The 19,258-nt window shown below is 40.4% G+C and overlaps 1 protein-coding gene across 5 annotated transcripts in view; it reads right to left on the bottom strand.

Annotated features, from left to right (window-relative positions):
• The window catches only part of PHF3 (PHD finger protein 3), a 55,036-nt gene extending 47,015 nt beyond the window's left edge, over nt 1-8,021 (bottom strand). For 3 of the 5 annotated variants that reach the window (XM_068937472.1, XM_068937474.1, XM_068937475.1), the window contains exon 1: nt 7,787-7,987. The gene's annotated coding sequence lies outside the window, so the exon portion shown is untranslated. Of the gene's footprint in view, nt 1-7,786 lie in introns of all 5 variants that reach the window. The other 2 variants (XM_068937473.1, XM_068937470.1) reach the window with 2 other exon arrangements.
• Between the last annotated feature and the right edge of the window lie 11,237 nt (nt 8,022-19,258).

Below are 19,258 nucleotides of genomic sequence, written 5' to 3'. Positions count from 1 at the left end.
TCATGGATTACTGTAAGTAATCTCTTGTACACCAACCCTAAATATCAAAGAGTGGCAATGGCTCTGAACACATTTACAACAATGCACATCTCAAGGTTTTTTTTTTTTTTCCTGCATAGGAGGGGAACATTTATACAATTCTTACTCAACCAGTTCTGTTACCAAAGGTGGTGCTAATACTTCATTAAGAGCAGTTTTAAGTAATAATGTTTGAGCAGATAGGAGCCCTTAGGGCCAAAATAGCGGCAAACATTAACATATCTCTGTCTTCAGCAATAAGATGAAAATAAAAGAATATCTATAGTTTTGCAAGACCACCATGCAGCCATCCAGATTACTAAAAGCATTTCAAAATAATTATCTGCCACAACAACTATACATGCAAAGGCCACAGCCACCTTCAACAACACTTAATTAGTTACCAGGGAGAATTCAAGAGAAATTTTATAGAAAGCTTCATTTCCGGAACGCAAATCTACGGTTGAGCACAGTTTCTATCCAAATCTTGCATCAAAAGATCACTGCAAGCATATAAACAAAGTGTTTTGGCATGTAAAATCCTACAGCCACAAAACTAAACATTAAAGAATGCATGTTCTACAACTGTAATTGTCAAAGCAGTTAGAGGTATGCTGGTAAAGCACATAGAACAAAAACTTAGCTGTACCTGGTTCAAGAAACTGAACTTCAACTTCTTGCGTAACTTGTACAGCACCAAGTTGAGAAAAGCATTTCTAGCATTACTGCATTAAGTATCGCATGAGAACCAAAATCTGCAGGGACTGACAATATAAAATGGACATACTACTTCCTAGATAGATGATCTTTAGAAACAGTTGCTGCATAAAAAATAAAATCTTTCCTCATACAATACCTAAAGAGCATGAACTCTGAAGGGGTTTTTGTGTCTGAAATACCAAATAAATCTGAGAAATACCCTGAGATACAGGTTACAGTTCAGTTTTGTATGGTCCCTTGTTTCTGTGATAGTTCTAAAAGTTCCTGAAGACAATTCAGGAATCTATTGTTTTCCTTGAAAGCAGCTGTGAGCTCCACTTGAACCCCTAAGGCCAATGGCTTGGCATCACTTAGTTAAAGCAAAATTACACATAACAAGACTATTTCCATCGTGCAAAAGTTCAGAAGTGTTTCCCCACTTGATATTAACCAGTAACAGCAAACTCTGAGAAGTCTCACTATGTACGGAAAACCAGTGAGAAGAGCAGGATCGTTTATGAACGAGGCAGAGCAGTGAATAAAAGAGGAAGAAGTCTCAGCCGTCGAAACTTCGCTCAGACTGAACCCAGAGCAATACGGAACCTCCTCTAGCCAATGGCTCCTGGGGCACCAGTGAATGCACTGAGACTCCACTACAGCACACAACTCACCAAGGTGTACAAATATAACAGTATGGATGCGAAAAGATCTGACCATAAGAAAAGCTAAAGCTGTGGATGGCAACTTCTCCTTAATTCTTTATTTAAAGTACACTTCTCTCATACCATGAGACTGATTCGCTTGAATTAGCCCCCCTCCTGCAACAACAAGTACTGGTAGAAGTAATCCATCAATTAAAATGTTCATTATTTAATAAGCCATCATTAAAAACCACCCTGTTGAAGAGAAAAAGCATGTCAGCTAAGCTGAACTCCTAGAATTTCTCCACTGCTTTATTTACCATAAAATGTCTTCATGCTTTCTACCTCATTTTCCTATTCAGCTTGAGTCTTCCAGCTTGCAAAATTCTTTTCTTCAGTTGCTGAATTAGTTTAACTTAGGTGGGTCAATATATTGCCTCAAATCCCCAGAAACACTTGTATAAATCAAGTATGCTCTAGTATTTGATGTGGCAGATTTTTATCTTGTCCCCTATTTACTGCTTTTTCATTGCATCACTAGAAGCTCAAAATCGCTTTCCAAAATTAAAAGATAAAGATCCAGAATAATAACTTGGTAAGAAAGAAATTCAGATATCAAACAAGCATATCCTTTTAAACTAGTCTTACAGAGGAAGGGAGACTAATACCAAGATGAAAGACATTGCACACCTTTAACGTTTGTCCCATTGCTCAGTGTGTTTGTGAAAAGAGGCAAAAATTACTTCAGTTCCTGTCACATTTTTTAATTAGAGCAAAGTAAAATAGTTTAGTGGAGATACACAACTGAATCAGCTTGCCCCTACTATCTTACTACAAACTCACCTCAAGCAGAGGCAAACATGAATTGTACATACCACTAGAAACCCTGACTGCTTCTTAACTGATGCACAGGCCGAGCTCTTGGATAGACTGTGGTCTTTCACTGCGGTCTAAATTAAGTCTTCCTTAAACATCAGGTATGTGCAAGTACTTATTTTCCAATTACATATTTGGATTTTCTTTAGGTATATTTGTCTTATTCCTTTTTCCTTAAAGTAGGTTTTTATTTAGTTTTAATAGTACTCCCACACCATTTATTTTAGTTTGCAAAAGTTGATTTCATATCTTTAACGTTCACCGTAATTACTTTCTTCCTCCCTTCACCTAATAGAGACTATCAATATATTAGCTTTTATTTTAAACATGCAGTAACTTCCATGCCTTTCATATTTTCAGATTAAGGATGATCAATTTAAAAAAATATATTTTCCACCAAATTCCTCAGAAATTAGACCTTAGAAAAATTTAATGTTTCTACAAAGCAATTTAATAAAAATTTGACCAGGACTGGGAACAACAGGAGGAAAAAAAAAAAGAAAGAACCTAATCAAAGAGGGAAGGAGAAATCACACTGCTTATTCTAGATACTCAAAATCCTAGGTATACCAGAATCCTAAATGTTGAAAATCCTATCTACTTTATTGACCTACCTGAACCAGTAAGTCTTCTAAAGCTGCTAAAGACAGCACAGTGACATTACAGTTCCTTCTATTTCATTTATGTACCTTTCTGAATATTTTCTATTGCTTTTTCATTCTACATCCAATACACCGAATTTGGCTGGGGCTTTTAAAAGCTTTTTGAAGTCGTAACTAACTGAACCAATGGTGGAAACATTGCTACATTCAAACTACAAGACCTGGTCTGTTGTCCTGCAATTTCCTTCAGTTCACCCACATCAAATGACTAAGGGCAAGATCGGTCATAACGGCAATAATATGCTCCATTAAAAAAAAAAAAATCTGTATTATATTTATTTTTAAGTGGTAATAATAAACAGTGGTCAGAAAAGTATACAGAAGGAAGGGAGCTGTTTGGACAAGAAGCATCTTAGATGTCAGAACAACTGCAAACAACTGTTTCAGCACTGTCATGTTAGTGTAACAGAAAAAGTAGCAAATAATTAGTAACAATAACTGACAAAAGAAATGTTCTAGTTACTAACAATAGAGGGAAATTACACTGTAAATGATATGACATTAGCTAACTACAGATGTAGTAAAAAACAACCAATAAAATAAAATTTTAATCTTTTGGTGAATACTTTACCTAAAAACAGCATTTAACATATCCAATGCCTGTCTTCTTTTACCAGGACTGGGATGTTGGACCACCCCACGTCTTCACTGGTATCTTGACCCTGACAAGCCACGTACCAATCAACATCGATAACAAAACTTGCCCGTGCTCACTGTCAGCACTTTAAAGCATTCTCCTCTTTCTTTGCATATAAAATCTTATAGTTTAATGTCATAAAACACAATTTAAAATTAACACTAAATTGCCATAAGTGTAAGAAGCTGTACTTAGGACATTTATGGATAACACAGCACAACTGAGATACAGTTCCTCTGTACTAACATAGATCCTAGTCAATAGAGTTTACAGTGTAAACAGATCATGGTATAAAAAAAGGAAAAATGAGATTCTCAATACCAGACACTATATGTATCAGTGGCACAGCTGGTAACAAAACTGAGATTCCTAACTCTAACACCAGTGGTTTTTCTACTCTGCTTCTCAAATCCCATAATCTGGAGCTGTCTTTGAGGAATAAATTCACTGACAAAACATTCCTGATAGGACAATCAATTTGATATATGAGCATCTGAACATAATATAGCCAAAGAAGGTGTTCAGAACTGTGAAAGAAAATTTCACTGTCCTATTTCAAAAAAAGATACAAACCTTGAATGTAACATGGCTTGCTGAGCTTTGGCCTTTTAAGTATAACTGAATAGGATCCTTGTCTAGTTCGCCAACCTTTCTTCAAACACGGCACCAAAGACCTAAGTAACAGCAGCACGTGCTCAAAAGATTTATCTGAAACATCAATATTGATGTAAACAAAGTCCAGCTACATCACTGAAGCTATATGCCAAAAACATCAACCAGCAAGTATCCACATATCTATCACCTGTTCAACTAATCTCTCATTTAAAATTACATATCTAAGTCTTAGTGACACTAATAATAAAGCTTTATTACAAACAAACAAATCAAAAAAAAACAGAGATGCAAATCTATTTAATTCATTTTTAAACCAACTCTGCTGGACTAATTATATCGTCTTCCCCTTACCCTAAAGTCTTCAAAGACCAGTCTACATAAATCTCACTCTTATCACCCTGCTATTGAAATCTCAATAGTCTGACTCATCAAACAATCACCATATCCAGAAATCTTTCTATGATCTTCTGAAGATACACGCCGCTTCCCCTTACTGACAGGCCTAATATCCCGTACTAGTTTCTACCAGAGTATTCATAAGAGAGGCAGACAGCTCAAGGTATTCTCTGTAATATACAACACAATATCCAAAAGAATTACATTCACCAACAAGAACTATACCTCATTTCAGTAAAAGGGAAGAAAAAGGAAAATTTAAACAAAGGACTAAATTAGAAGACAAAAAGAAATGCATACAGAAGACAGAAAGAAGTATTTTCTTAATCATACAAAATCAAATTAGCAAATTATACAACACCAAATTAGTAGCTCTTCTCTTTTGATGAGAGTAACCCCCAACTAGTAGTACTTATCCACAATGAAATACATTTCTCGTCCAAATTTTACAGCTAGAAGAGAGAAAAGGCTGCACTAGAAGTCCTGTCATGAGTGACTTTACCTTGTACTAGCCTGCAAATTTGTTTTGTAAAACAGACTGCTTCCCTTTGCTGGACTGTTTCATCAATGAGCACGGTTGAATCTCACAAAAATTAAGAGTAATCAAAAATTGTATGTCATTTTTTCTATCTTTCCGTTACTACATACGCCTCTAGATTTTGCACTTAAGCTCACTAACAGGAAACTTCCCTGAAAAGAAAGAAGAGGAAGGATTTTTTTTTTTTTTCCATTTGTATCCCTACTGCTATGCTCTACAACCCTTTCCTCCCTCAAATTCCTTTTTTTTTTTTTTTTTTAAAAAAAGTATTTTCAGTTTGAACATACTACAAACATTAAGTCTTGTAAGAGGTTCCACTAATTATTTGTCAGTCCTCCCAGATGGAAACATTACATTTTTAAGACCCTCTGAATTTGCCAGTGTCTCTCTGATAAGTATTCATGTGGAAATACACATTAGAACTAGGTTTTTCAGAAGTACTTAGACGCTTAGTGGTGAAGCCTAGTGAGGTCTCCAAGAGCAACATATCATCCATATGGGTATATTGGCACTATTTAGATGGTTGTCACAAACTGTCCCCTTTTTTCATTTTCCTGCTGTTATATAATCCATGCTTATACCCAGTTCACTGCACAACATCACCATTAATTCATAACTTTGCCTTTCAAAATATTCCCTTTCCCATAAAAAAGTTTCTGACATAAGATGCAAGATAATGAACACTTATTACAGCCTACAAATGATCTATCTCCCCTTTGCATTTTTAGGGCTTGGCTTTAACAATATTTGTAAGCAGAATAGGCAAAATTAATTTTAAGAAGTGACAGACTTCCATTAAAATAACAGTTAAAATGTTTTTGCACAGCATACATTGATGAGCTCTTTGTTAGTCTTACTTTTTACATACAACATGAATAGTAGCTCCATAAGGTAGGGCCAAGTCTTCTAAAAAGATGAATTGGTAGAAATACGGTAGGTAATAATTCTAGACTTTTAGAGCTTTTCCTTTCTTAAAGTTACCTTAACTGAATAACTAACTCAATACTGTGATAACTATATTGAAAAAGATCTAGATCTACACATTCAACATGGTTTGGAGTTAGGTACCCTTTCAGCTGCTTGAAATTCATGCAGCTTCGCAAAACAATCATACATATAAAAACAAGACGACTTCAGGGTCTCTTCAATTGAGTGACCCAATAACATGCAATGACAGCTGAAAAAAAAAAAAAAATCAGTGTTCCTACTTAGATCACCTTTAAAGTTAACTGTACAGAAATTAAAATTAGAAGCTTCTCAATAAAACAGAGCTAAGTAATAGTTTTATTAGGGGCTATACAGTAAGTCTAAAGACCACTCAAAGTTAAATTATTCCAAGAAATATAAAAACTAGGACTTCAAGATCTTCCTTATATAATGTTTCCCAGTCTTAACAGATGAATTTATGAAGTGAAATAAGCTGTGAGAGTTAGTGGTATTAAAGAAAAACCATGCTTATCGTCCTTCACTTAGCCCTACAATAATCCCACAGTTTGTTAATGCATGTGCTAACGTTCAAAAAGCAAATGTATAGAATTTACATAATGGATTAACAGCCACATAAAACGCTATTCACATCTAGAATTTGTATGCTCAACTTGTCATCCCATGTTCCTGTCTTCCCTTCCCCACTCTTATGCTTCAATCTGCAGCTATTTCTAGTAATTCACTCTATACACATGGAGTGCTCTTTTTCCAGCCCCTTACTTCATGACCACAACAGGTCTCCACTGTGCAAATCATGTTTTCACATGAGTGGTGGCTCTCCTAAAACCTAACAGATATTAATTATTTACATTGTAGTAGCAAGCGAGCATGCGGACACATTGCCTCACAAAGACTAACACAGTCAAGAACAGGAGCTGGAAATACCGCTGGGCCACCAAATCCCCCGAGTACCACAGATGACCATATCTCCTCCCATGCTTCCTGCTGTGGGTACTATACATAAGAGTTAAACAGAGAAATTGTTGATGATGCTTAAGTTTGAGGGACGGGAGGAGGAGCCCGAACAGGTCAGACCAATAGCAGGAAGAACAGCAGGGTCTAAATTGGATTTTCTTCGTCAGCTTTCTATGGGGCAAGAAGGCATCAGAGGCTCCTGAGACGGGAGCGGACGAGTACCGCGGAGGCGGGCAGACTACGGCAAGACCTAGCAAGGGGCGGGGACGGCGGGCCTGGAAAGCAGGGCAGCTCGAGCAAGCAGGGTCCGGGGACGGGCTCCGGGGGCAGGCGGCCGCCGGCAGCGAGCCCGGGGCAGGGCGCACGTCAGGCGGCGGCGGGCACCGCGCCCGGGCCCCGGCCGCCGGGGGCGGGGGAAGAAGCCTGCGCAAGGTCAGCGCCGGCGCCGCGGGGTCTCGGCCGGCAGCGCCTCCGGGGCCCGCCGCGCCAGGCACCGCACCGCAGGCCGCCCCTGCGGCGAGGCCGCCGCCGCCGTCGCCCCGCGCCCAGCCCCGGCCGGCGCCGTCGCGGCCCTTCGGCGCGGCGGAAGCAGGCCGCGTCCCGCCCGGGCCGACCGGCGGCGCTGGGCCCCGCCGCCAGGCCAGGCCAGGCCAGGCCAGGCCGCGGCCCCGCCGCCGCAGCAGGCCCAACCGCCCGCCGCGCCCCCGGCGGAGGCAGGGCGAGGCCCCGCAGCGCGCCGGGTCCCCCTCGCCCCCCTCCACCTGCCGCCGCCCGCGCCCCGGGCCCGGCGGCGGTAACTCACCCTGCTCCGCCGCCCAGCGCTGCCCAGAGCCGAGGAAGAAGGACGCGGCGGCCGCGACGGAGGCGGAGAGGGCGGCGCGTGCGGCCCCACGGCCTGCTGGAGCGGGGGTGCGCGCGGGCTCCCCCCTCCCCCGGCCCCGAGGTGGTTCGTCCCGCCTCGCCTCTCCTCGGCCCGGCTCGGCTCGGCTCGCGGTGCCGGCCGCCGCGTGCCCGCTCCCCCGTAGGCGCGCCCCCGCGGCGTGAGGCGAGCGGCGCCGCGCCGGGCCCGGCAGCTCACGTGACGGCGCTGTTTACTGGCAGGCGGGCGCGCCAGTGCGCAGGCGCCGCGCGGGGGCCGGCGCGGGGTGTGGGAAGGGCGGGCGCTGGGCAACGGTTGCTGCGGCGGCCGCCCGGTGAGGGGCCTGGCGGGCAGCCGGGGCGCTCGCTGCCGCCGCGGCCGAGCCATTTCCGCGGAAGACCCCGCGGGCTGCCCCGAGGGGCCTCCCAGGCCTGCAGCGGAGCCGAGTGCGGCCTGGCGGGCCTGCAGCTTCTCGCGCCGGGCGTGGGGCAGGGGCAGCGGGGCGCGGGCCCGCTGCGGGTGGCTGGCCTGCCGCTGGCTGGCCGTGGGCAGCAGAAGCCAGGTCAGGTGGCAGCCCTGCATTCCGTGGTGTCAAAATCTGCGATTCACTCTCGCTCTCCAAAGAGCTTACCCCTGGCAAATCGGCTGTGGTTCTCTTGCGCTGTATTAGAAAGGGCAGAAATACAGACAGAAGTTACGTGACTTCTCCGCCCCTCTCCTCTGCTCTCCCAGAGAGAAACATAAGCAGCACAGGCACTGGGGTGCGGGTCAGTCTGCGGGGTGCTGCGGTAGCATCCCAAGAAGAGAAGGGGCGAGAAGGCGAGGGGGCAAAGCCCGGGCAGTTCTGTTGCTGGAACTGGCAACCTAGTGACTCCGGAAGCACGTGTAAATCAAGGATGGCGTGGACGCTGTGTTCAGGAGTGGCCCTAAGATGGTACTCAACTACGCTAGCGTAACACAGCATTTACAACAAGTAGTAGTACCACTAGCACCGTTGCATTAGCCTGTTACATTCCCTTTCTCCAGAAAGGGATTGAAGTATGGGGGAGGTGGATCACCACTGATAAAAGTTATTAGACCTCCTTTTATCAATTAAGCTGTTATCAGTGGAATCGGGCTGTTAGTCCTGAGAGCAGATAGCTCTTCACATAGTGCATTCCCCTTTTTCCTCATACACTTCACTCACGTATTCACTCACACCTACCTGGTTGGAGCAACAGTTAGGAGGCCAATCCCAGTTGTTTGCTCAAAAGCTGAGGGTTATACTGACGTGCCAGTGACTTCCAGACCAGTGTTCAGAGGGCCTTCTGAGGAGGGGTCCATTGTTTCAGCAGGTGTGTACATAACCCTGTAGTCTTTGTCTGCGTAGAGCAGCCACCACCTTCTTCATAGGGGTCTGTGCTATATGACGTGTTCACTGTTGATCCTCGTGTATGCTGATGGTCTTGTACAGATTCATCAGTTCTTGGTGTTCTGAGATTATCAGTTCTTAGGAACTGAACAGGACCACTAGTCTCCAGAGCATATCAGTCCTTGGGAGACTGTCTCATGCTACCTCTCAGCACGTGCGTTTCTTCTCTTTGGCTCTCTGTTTTCTGGTAACTATTTCTCCATGCACACCCATAGGGACTTATGAATCACATTCACACCAAAGGACCTTCTGTGATATCATTTGATCTGATCATCAGGACCTGAAATAACTTTAGTCCTTGCAGAACGCTGCCTAAGGACAAGTGTCTGGATGGAGATCATACTTTTATAGTTTGAATTACAACATTAGTTAAATGCAACATCATATTTTTCTTTTAGCCTGATAAAATTAAGTTCAATATGGGGTTTTTATTGCATATACCAAGTTTAGGTAAGGAAAAGGAAAGGAAAACAGATTTTTAACATCATTTCTAAAGATCAAACTTAGATTTTATCTTCTGAATGCTAGTATATTTATACTGCCTTCACATGGTATTCTGTAACCAAATGCAAACATTTTACAATGTCAGGACAAAAAGAGTAACAGAAAGGTGAGGAAGTTAAAATGAGTATTTTTAACTTTGCCTGCTTTTTCAATTCTGTTTTAGAAACTTGCAGATGCGTGTTCTCTAAGCCTGAAATAGATTAAGTATTCTGTTGCTACCATCATGTTAAGAGAGGTGGTGGCTTTAAAGCTACAGTATTGTGACACTGTATGCATTTCCAGCTGCTACACAGATATTTTAGTTGCAACAGGACAGTAACACCTCTGTTGCATTGCACACACTTTTTAACCCACTCAAACTTTTCTTACTGCTTTGATAAAAAAATATTCTCTCAGTCTTTCTTAAATCAACTTTATGCAAATCACCTTAAGCCTCTCCCCATTTTGTCCCTGTGCTTCTACAGCTCAGAAATTCCCCCTTTCCCGAGGCAGGCTGCTTCTTTAAAAACTGTTGCCTTATAGTTGCACAAAACTGAGCTACTGGGTTAATGGTACTAATTTCGCCAAAGGCTTTTCAGTCACAGTCTTTCAACAGGGCAGTAAACCTCTGATATACACTTGAGATTATATGAAGAAATGAAATTACTCTTTGGAGTGAAATTCGGTTTAATGCATTTGCATCGACTGCATCATACACATTTTCCAGCATTCAGCCCTTTTGATCTCATTACTTTTGACACAAGTGCCAGACAAAGCATTACTAATAATCTCATCATTGTTCGCTGCCCTATTCAGTCCTTTCTTTACACTTTCAAAAGTCACATAACTCATTTGACCCATCTCAGCGTAATAGATTTCGTATACTTCTCTTCTGCTATGACCCACACTGTGCCTTTAGAGTTACAATAGCCTGTCATATCTAGTGAACTTTCCCCCCTGTAGCATCCACATTGTGATTGTATTTAACATTTAAAAAAAAAAAAAAAAGGAAAAAAAACCCACCAGGACAGTTTATCAGTCACTGCAGATAATTTTGTATGTAGTGACAGATCAGCTACATACAATTCCAACTGCACCATCTGCTATCTTTCCTAGCAATGTTTTTATCACGTCATCCCTTTACACATGAGATGCTTGGTAACGTTCCAGATCTTATGAGTTGTTTCCATTGGAAAGCTACCCATTTATTTTCAGGAAACAAATGCAGAGCCCTACTGCCCTAAACACAAGAGAAATCAACAGCAGAAGGCGGTTTCTTTGCTTACAGTTACAAGTGCTTTTGCAGCCACTACTCTTTCCAAGAGTTTCCTGACTGATTTCTCTTACAGCCTTCCTCTGCTCTTCCATGTTTTTTTTTAAACAGTATCTTTGAAAATGTGCTATACATAAGTCAAATTTCCTACAGGCCTAAACGTGGCTTGCTTTTGAGTGTTAATTACTGTTTCTGGAATTGTCAAAATGTAAAAAGGAGCTGGATTGCTCAATAGGTGTAACTGAATAAAGAAGTGAGTGGATATCAAAGCAGATTAACAAGTATTCTCCTATGCTCCACAATAATATTTTCCTCTCTATCAAAAACAAAGATATGTTTTAGTAGTAGGCTAAGGACTATTTGGGTAAGCTCTCACAAGAACATCTTTTTTGGCTGGGTATGTCTATTTTAATTTTCTCAAGATACTTGATGTAAATCATTTTAAAACTCAGTTAGTCTGTGTCACACTTGCTTTGTAAAATGCTTAGCTTTTTAGGATGTCATGCAGTGCAGACCTCTAAAAGAAACTAAAGTATACTACAGCAGCAGTTGCTTTTATCTACTAAACTTTCAACACTAAAAAAGTTTTTTTTTTTCCTGCTAAGTATCTGTTTTCTGTAAAGTCATAAATATTACATTCTCATCTTTTAATAATTAGACAACTGCATTTCATCCCCCATTTGCCATGATTTTTGACAGGGTCAACAGCAGAGTACCTGTTCAGTATATCGAGGATTTGCCAATATCAACATCAATACTTCAAAAAGCTCCATAGTTAGCTAATTTGAAGCCTGTCGGGTATAAGCTATCATGAGGCAGTATTCTCTGCAAAACTGTTCGTTCTTGACATCTTTCCTAATTATAGGTGTAATAAGAATTATTTTACCATTTATATTCATTTTCAAATGCAGAAGAATAATAGCCAATAAACAGAGAAACACTGAAGAGGAGAATGTTCTTAAAAGAGAGTATCTTTCTATATCCTATTGCTATCACCATCAGCTAATTCTCAAATCTTATGACGTCTTCTAAAATGAATATTCCAGTCCTGTACTGAAAATGTTCCTCCTTTTACAAAAGAATAGGTCTGACTTTGACACCGCTTTTTTTCTCTCTTACCCACCTTTTCTTACTTTATGTAAGGAACTGTTAATACAGGAACTGCTATATCTATTCCTCTTTACCCACCTTTTTTCCACCAAGTTTGAGATGAGATCATTATCCTCCCCCCTCCACAACAAGACTTATTAGCAGATGCCAGTCATCATATCCAACAGCAGTTGCATGCCATACTCCAAGAAGCAACAGAAAACCATTCAGTTCCATGGAAACATAGGTAAAAGGAGTGGTTGATTTTAAGGTTAATAATATAAACTTAATGAGCGAAGGTGAGATTCTGAAGACAAGGGACGTTTTACCATTGATTACATGACAAAGGCTAGATTTTATTAAAGATATGTAACAGAGAGAAGCAACAAGGTATTTAATTTAATAAAAATTTTCCAATAGAGTGGACATATTAAAGACCATGAGGAGGAAAAAAACCCCAACAACCTCGAATGAGGTTTTGGAATGCCAGAGGACAACAAGCTACTACAGTTAGTAAAAACAGGTTTTTGAGATTTGTCTCCTAAACTGGTTTGGGCAGTTCCCTATTGAACTGATGCTGGAGTTATTAACACTCTAAATACTTGAGATTTCACTCCAGCGCCCATTTTCCTTAATTTTTATGTCCCTTACAGACAATACTTTATAGAATGGTAATAAAAAGGAGAAATATTCATAAATAATAAATTATCGTTTAATATTTTTTCAGGGTTTTCAATATTACTGCTTTTCTTTGCAAGGAGAGATACGAGAGAACAGTGATTATTATTTTAAGAAACAGCATGAATACAGTCATAGCATGTACATGATATACCTTGCATTTAAATGTATTTAACTCTCACCGTGCAATTCTTTTTCATAAACTTTTCCAAGCTTCTCTTGAGCACAAGCAGACTTTCAGCATCCTGTGGTAAGGAGTCCCACAACTTAACTGTATGGGGTGTGAAGAACTATCTCGGTTGTACTTTACTTCTGGTAACTAGCTTCTTTTGATAAGCCTTAGTTTTCAGATTGGAAGAGGGAATGACCAGCTCACCGCAGTCCCTATTTTCCATACCATCCATGATTTTTTTTTTTTTTAATAACTTCTGTCTTATTCTTCCTCAGTCACCTTTTTATAAACTGAAGAGTCCTATGATTATTTGTTTTTTATATGGAAGCCTTTCTCTATTGCTAGTCATTCTTATTATCGTTCTCCAGAGCCTCCTAGGGCACTGTATGTTTGAAGCACACAGTACCAAAGTCTGCATGCTGTCCCAACCTTCCACCTCCAGAACACTCTGTCCCTGTTGCTATTGCGGAACACATAGGGAGAAAGCCACAGTTCTGTGGGCTGTCCCAAACTTACCTGAGAACATCCCGAGCAACCTGCTTTTCGTTATCCCTGATTTGAGAAGGCAGTGGGAATGAAAGACCTCCAAAGATGCCTTCCAAACTAAATTATTGCATGAATCTGTTCTAACTGCAGTGCACTGAAAACCTCCTCTCTAGGTGTATTAGCAAACCGTTAGCACGTAATTCAGAGAAGGTCACAAACTGAAGCAGCTAGGGCTGAGACTCTTACATCTATACATCATTCATAAATTTTGTTTTTAGATTGTATTTCAACTTTTCTCCTGAACTGAAGGACACTTCACATATATGGGTCAAGGTGATCCAAAGGACCATTAATTCATTGGTTCAGACTCTTACGTCTCCATTAGGGTGTTGGAGTGCATTCCTCAGACCGCAGGCAGCGCCCACCCTGATGGGCACCAGCTGCATGCCACGTATAAGCATGGCAGAGGGTTAATTGTCAGGGTCCTGATAGCAGCAACAGGCCTTAATGGCCCTGACCAGCCTCACCTGGGACCTCTGCTCTGCCCCTCCAAGACAAACTGGAGTGAATCCCAGTGGACGGTCACCAAGATGACTGCAGGCTTGGCATACAAAGAGAAACTTGCAGACCTGGACTTGTTCAGCCTTAATAAAATAAAGCTGAGGGGAGAATCTTATTGCTGTCTTTGACTACCTAACAGGAGGATGTAGAGAGGAAGAGCCAGACTCTCCTGGATTTCACAGTGAAAGAATGGGAGAAACAGGCAAATTGCATCAAGGGAAATTCTGATTAGCTACAAGGGAAAAAAATATATACTCACCAGAAGGGTGTTCAGACACTAGAGCTGGTGCCTGGAAAGGCTGAGGAATCCCATCAGCCATCCTCGGAGATATTCAAAGCTTGACTGGATGGAGTCCTGAGTAACCTGATCTAACTTGGAAGTTAGCCCTGCTTTGAGCATGGGACTGGACTAGATGACCTCCTTATGTCTTGCCCAACCTAAATTGTTCTGCCTCTAAACGGGACCATTGGGGATTTCTTTCAAAACTGCTCTACTCCTTCAAACCGAAAAATAATGTCTGTCACTCCTCTAATTCCCTTTCTGGATTTGGCTCAGAGCCTTCCAATTTCCCCCTTTTTTTCACTTCTAGTGGAAGGGGCTTGCTATTTAACAGGACTTACTGAAACCTAAGTTTAAAATAACAGAAATACTTTAATGCAGTGGGAAGACAATTGAGACAGGAGTGCAAACACCATGTACAACTAAATGGTACTTTTTAATTTTCTTCCCGTGAAGAAAATTGCCTACCAGTGAAGAAAGTCCAGAAGGGAATTTTGTAGACAGATAGGTGACATGGAAATGACCAGAAATTTCTGTGCAGGGACAATAGGATCAAAGTAAGGAAGTCAAGGGCTTGCGAGGTCAAGACTCTCAAGGTTTGAAACAAGCCTAACACACCGAACGGCTAACCGATATCAGACATCGGAATAGAGCCTGGGAATGGGAGAAGGGTCAATCAAGGTCAAGAATAGGATCCAGGATCAAGCACAAATGTGGAGAAGTTTGCATACCCTCCTTCAGGAGGATAGGCTCCTTAACAACACAATGCGACTGAATGTTATAAAATTGTTGTCTACAATGGGAGGAAGCTACCCAGTGTCTGCCGAAAAACAAAACCTGCCTGCTAGCTGGATTAATCCTGACTGGATAGAACAATACAGAAGGACCAGGGATAGGATAAAGACATGGTGCAGAGACACTCCATGGCGGGGCAGAGGCAGCATCTGAGAATATCGGGACCGTGTCATAACTACAATTAGGCTGTGCCTGAGAGCGTTGAGACTGCATAGCTCCTGGCTATGCAGTCCTAGAGAGGACCCACCCTCTCTAGAGCTCTAAAAGGAATTCTTTGTTAGATCAGTGCGAAGCCTGCCAAATAGTGGATAAGAGAGTAGGGAAGTCCATCCTGAAGGCAAGGAGGGAGAGAGATGATGCAAAAAACCTTATATATCAGGTTGCAAAGGATGATTGTATTTACAGTGTGAGGGAACCCTTTCACAGTTTTGCAGTTCTGCTATGCCCCCGTTGCCGTTATCTGCTTTTGTTAGAATGAATTGAAAGTTATTGTACTGTCAAATTGAAATATTAAGGCTGTGTCCAGGGTTTGCATTTCCCACCTTGCAACACCTACACTTGCTGGGAAATTGAAGAACAGAAACTAAGTAGTCTGTAGCCTCCTATTAACATTGGCCAATGAAGCTTGCATCATGTGACAATGCTGAAGCGATACCATCCTCCTATTTAGATCATATCCTACCTGTGGCTCTATGGATTGAGAAGAAAAGTTTGTCTTCAGTTATTTCTCCTCCAAAGCCTGAATGGAACTTGAGTTCTACCTTCTTCTGAACAAATAGCTGTGAAACTCTGTCTGACAGAGAGTATCTTCCCTCCTGTGCAAATTAATATGAAGAATAAGGATCTGTTAAGGCTGTTACTGCACCACTCAAGTGGAATCAAGATTCCAGCCCTGCTGATGTACGTATCAAGCTGTGACAAATCATCTGAGTTTCAGGTCTTCTTTCACAAAAATATGGAAAGTTACATCCAAAAAACTATGATAGAAATATTAAGGAGAAGATGGGCTTCAAAATAAATTGTCACTATTTATTTTAATACCAAAATGTTGCCATTTACATTCAATTGTTAACTGAATGTAATAAATTGTTAATGGTAGTAAAATAATGAGGTTCCAGTGTGGAATTTGTTTAAGCTTTCTGAGCATTTATTTTTCTAATTACATCACCATGACCTGCTACTCTAGAAAAAAAAAAAAACCCATACTTTTATTCTAGTAATCTTTTCCCCCTACAAAATAGTTTTCATATACTTATTTAGGCTTTGTTATGCTGACACAGGTTACATGTTGTGTTGACAGAGTGACGGTCACCTACTATTTGTGTATTTCCATGTTGAGCATTCCTATGTATCCAAGCACTCTGGTATCTGGTTTTCCTCAGGTACACTTTGAATGAATTCTCATTTGAATCAGAAATAGAAGCAGGCAACTTGATCTGCTGTGCTGTCCTTATCTTTTCTTGTTAGGCACTCTTTAACCGCTATTACCTCACAAAGATGTTTTCCATTGATAAGGAACTTGTGTTGTTATTGAGATAACTAATTATCAATGCATTGATGAAAGAATGCATTAGAACAGTATCCATCAAAACTAATAGCATTCATGCAGGTAATCACCAAGAGCAAGATAATGCCAGGCTTGCTTTGGTTTCCTGCATAAATCTGTATCAACAAAAATCAAATCAAGTTATAATTATTTGACATATGTTTATTACACAGTAAGATGTTTCATGTTAAAAGAACTTATTTTCTGATATTTTGAAATGCTGCACTTAGGACAAGTTAGGTAAGATTTCATCTACCTGCATGTACCAACATGGTAGACTGAATTTGCTATCCCATGCTCCCTTTAATGACTATCGGAAGAATTAGGGAGCTTTTCATCTAACCTGTTTAGGTATCTACTTTAGCATAGGATGAATTGCATGACTGAAGTGCAAACTTCCTTCCACTGACTGTAAAGGAAGCCTTTACTGACTTGTGAAAGTCTGTATTTGTTTAGATGAGTCAGTCCCTCCCAATTACTCAAATAAAGATAATTTGTCTCGTTTTAAGATTTGCATTAAATTTGCAAATTATAATTACTATTTTTATTACGGTCATAATAACCTTAGTAGGAATTACACAAATACGTACGAAAAAATGATGTCGACCCAAATACTGCTGTAGGATTTCCTATGTAACCCCCTCCATAGTTACAGAAAATGCTTACTTCGTGATACAGCAAAATCCGCAACAACTCTAAAATAGTCTTGGATACTACCTCTCAGTAGCTATTTAAATTATGTGCATTAAAAAAAAGGGGGGGGGGGGGAAAGCAGTACTAATGCTGCACAGACAAGCATTCAGAAGTTTAGAAATGACACAGAAAAGGCTGAAATCTTAGTCTGGCTCTGTCAAATATAAATACGTAATTATACTTTTTTTTTTCCTTCACATTTCACTTGCGAGGATAAACAATGCTTATATGCATGAACAGGTCCATAGCATTTTTATTTTGATCAAAGATGATCTAAATCTAAACTCTGACTTTGTACTTAATGCAGAACTACACATTTTCCTCCTGGTTCTTCTACAGTAAACACTATGGATCCAGCTACTTCAGAAGCACTACTTATCTCTACAAATACACTTGTTAGGTGAGGACTGCTATTAATGGAGCTTTATACACGGAGAATGGAGGATAAGGGAGGTTAACAATCAGAAGTATTAACTAATTTCAAATGCTCAGCTTGAAATGCTTTTGGACAATTGAGAAATATGTAACAGTACATAATGCCATATACATTTAAGCACAGTTTTTACGGACTTCAGCTGAAACAGATTACTCAGCACTTCTGAGAATCAGATTCAATAGATTCATATTTAACAATAACTGTATCCCTGATTTTGGATACAGACTTATGGAATGTCTGGTTTGACTATTTATCTTGAGCATCATTTAGGAAGTATGACAATAACATAAAGAACTCAACAATTTTCTGCTGCTGTAGCTGTAAGATCATTTTCTCCCTAAGTTTCCCATAAATATAGTTTAATTTCTGCTAAACACATGCTAAGGAATTCTGTAAACAATGGTATCATTTACAAACCATGCTTACCCAAGCCATTTAATCCACAGCAGGAAACAGGGTCTAGTAGAAACAGGGTCTATGAATGTGCTGTCATGTAATTAAAAACTGTAACAACATACATCCACATGAACAAAGAACAATGCAGTTATATAGGGATGCTAAGCATCTAAAATCAGACGCAATAGTAGCGAGCCTGTCGTCCATGTGGGGCTTTACCCTTAAGTTAGGATGCAATACTTCCATTTGAGCTTTTTTCACTTTTATTTGTAAATTCGTACAAGTTACATAGAACTTTACAACTCCTATTACATATTTTCATCTGCTGTCTTATCTTCACATTTTGAGTATGGTCAGCATTTCAGTCCCTAATAATCTAACACTAATTAAACAAAAGGAGAAAAAATATGTTTCCATTCCCTAGGAATTCACGGTTAATTGTGGTAACAGTTGATAAGTTCATTCAATCTTTGCTTTAAACAGGCACACACTCATTACATAAATTTTTTCCTCTTGAGAAGTGTCTCAACTTATTAAATTTGACTAAAGTCAAGCCAAATCTTGTCTCTTTAGACGAGTTTCAAGGATCAAACCAGTATTACTTATGTATCACACCACTTAAACGCTTAAATGCAGCTCTCCCTACCTGTATAACTCTTGTTGAGACAAAGCAAAAATTGATATTTGTATGTATAGAAATTGCACAAAAGATTTCAAATAAGTAAAATCCTCACAGGCATTTCACTTTTTTTTTTTAACTGATTCTATCTAGTTCGATAAATGATCAAATTAGTTTTGTTAACTTGATTTGAAATCAAGTTTGAATCTTTTTACAAAATTTACATCAGCCTGGACTGCCGGGTTACAGAGCTTTTGTAGGGTTTGTCTTTGCAATTATTCCCAAAGTCTAGTCTGTCTTGACAATAGAAGCATGGATGACTCCAGTCTTTATTCCAAAATAAACTGGCCCCAGCCAAATAAACATACCATCATGTGTGTATATATATATATACACACACACATATGAGTCAAATGACCTAGTTGTTGGACATGACCTGGCAATTTTCACAAGTTGCTAGCCCCTACATAACCAGTTAGGTGAAAACTTTTTGAAGA

The sequence above is a fragment of the Struthio camelus genome, chromosome 3 (assembly GCF_040807025.1).
Source record: "Struthio camelus isolate bStrCam1 chromosome 3, bStrCam1.hap1, whole genome shotgun sequence".
Classification (NCBI taxonomy): domain Eukaryota; kingdom Metazoa; phylum Chordata; class Aves; order Struthioniformes; family Struthionidae; genus Struthio; species Struthio camelus.
Note: the sequence above shows the minus strand (reverse complement) of the source record. Positions and strands in the feature narration are given on the sequence as shown.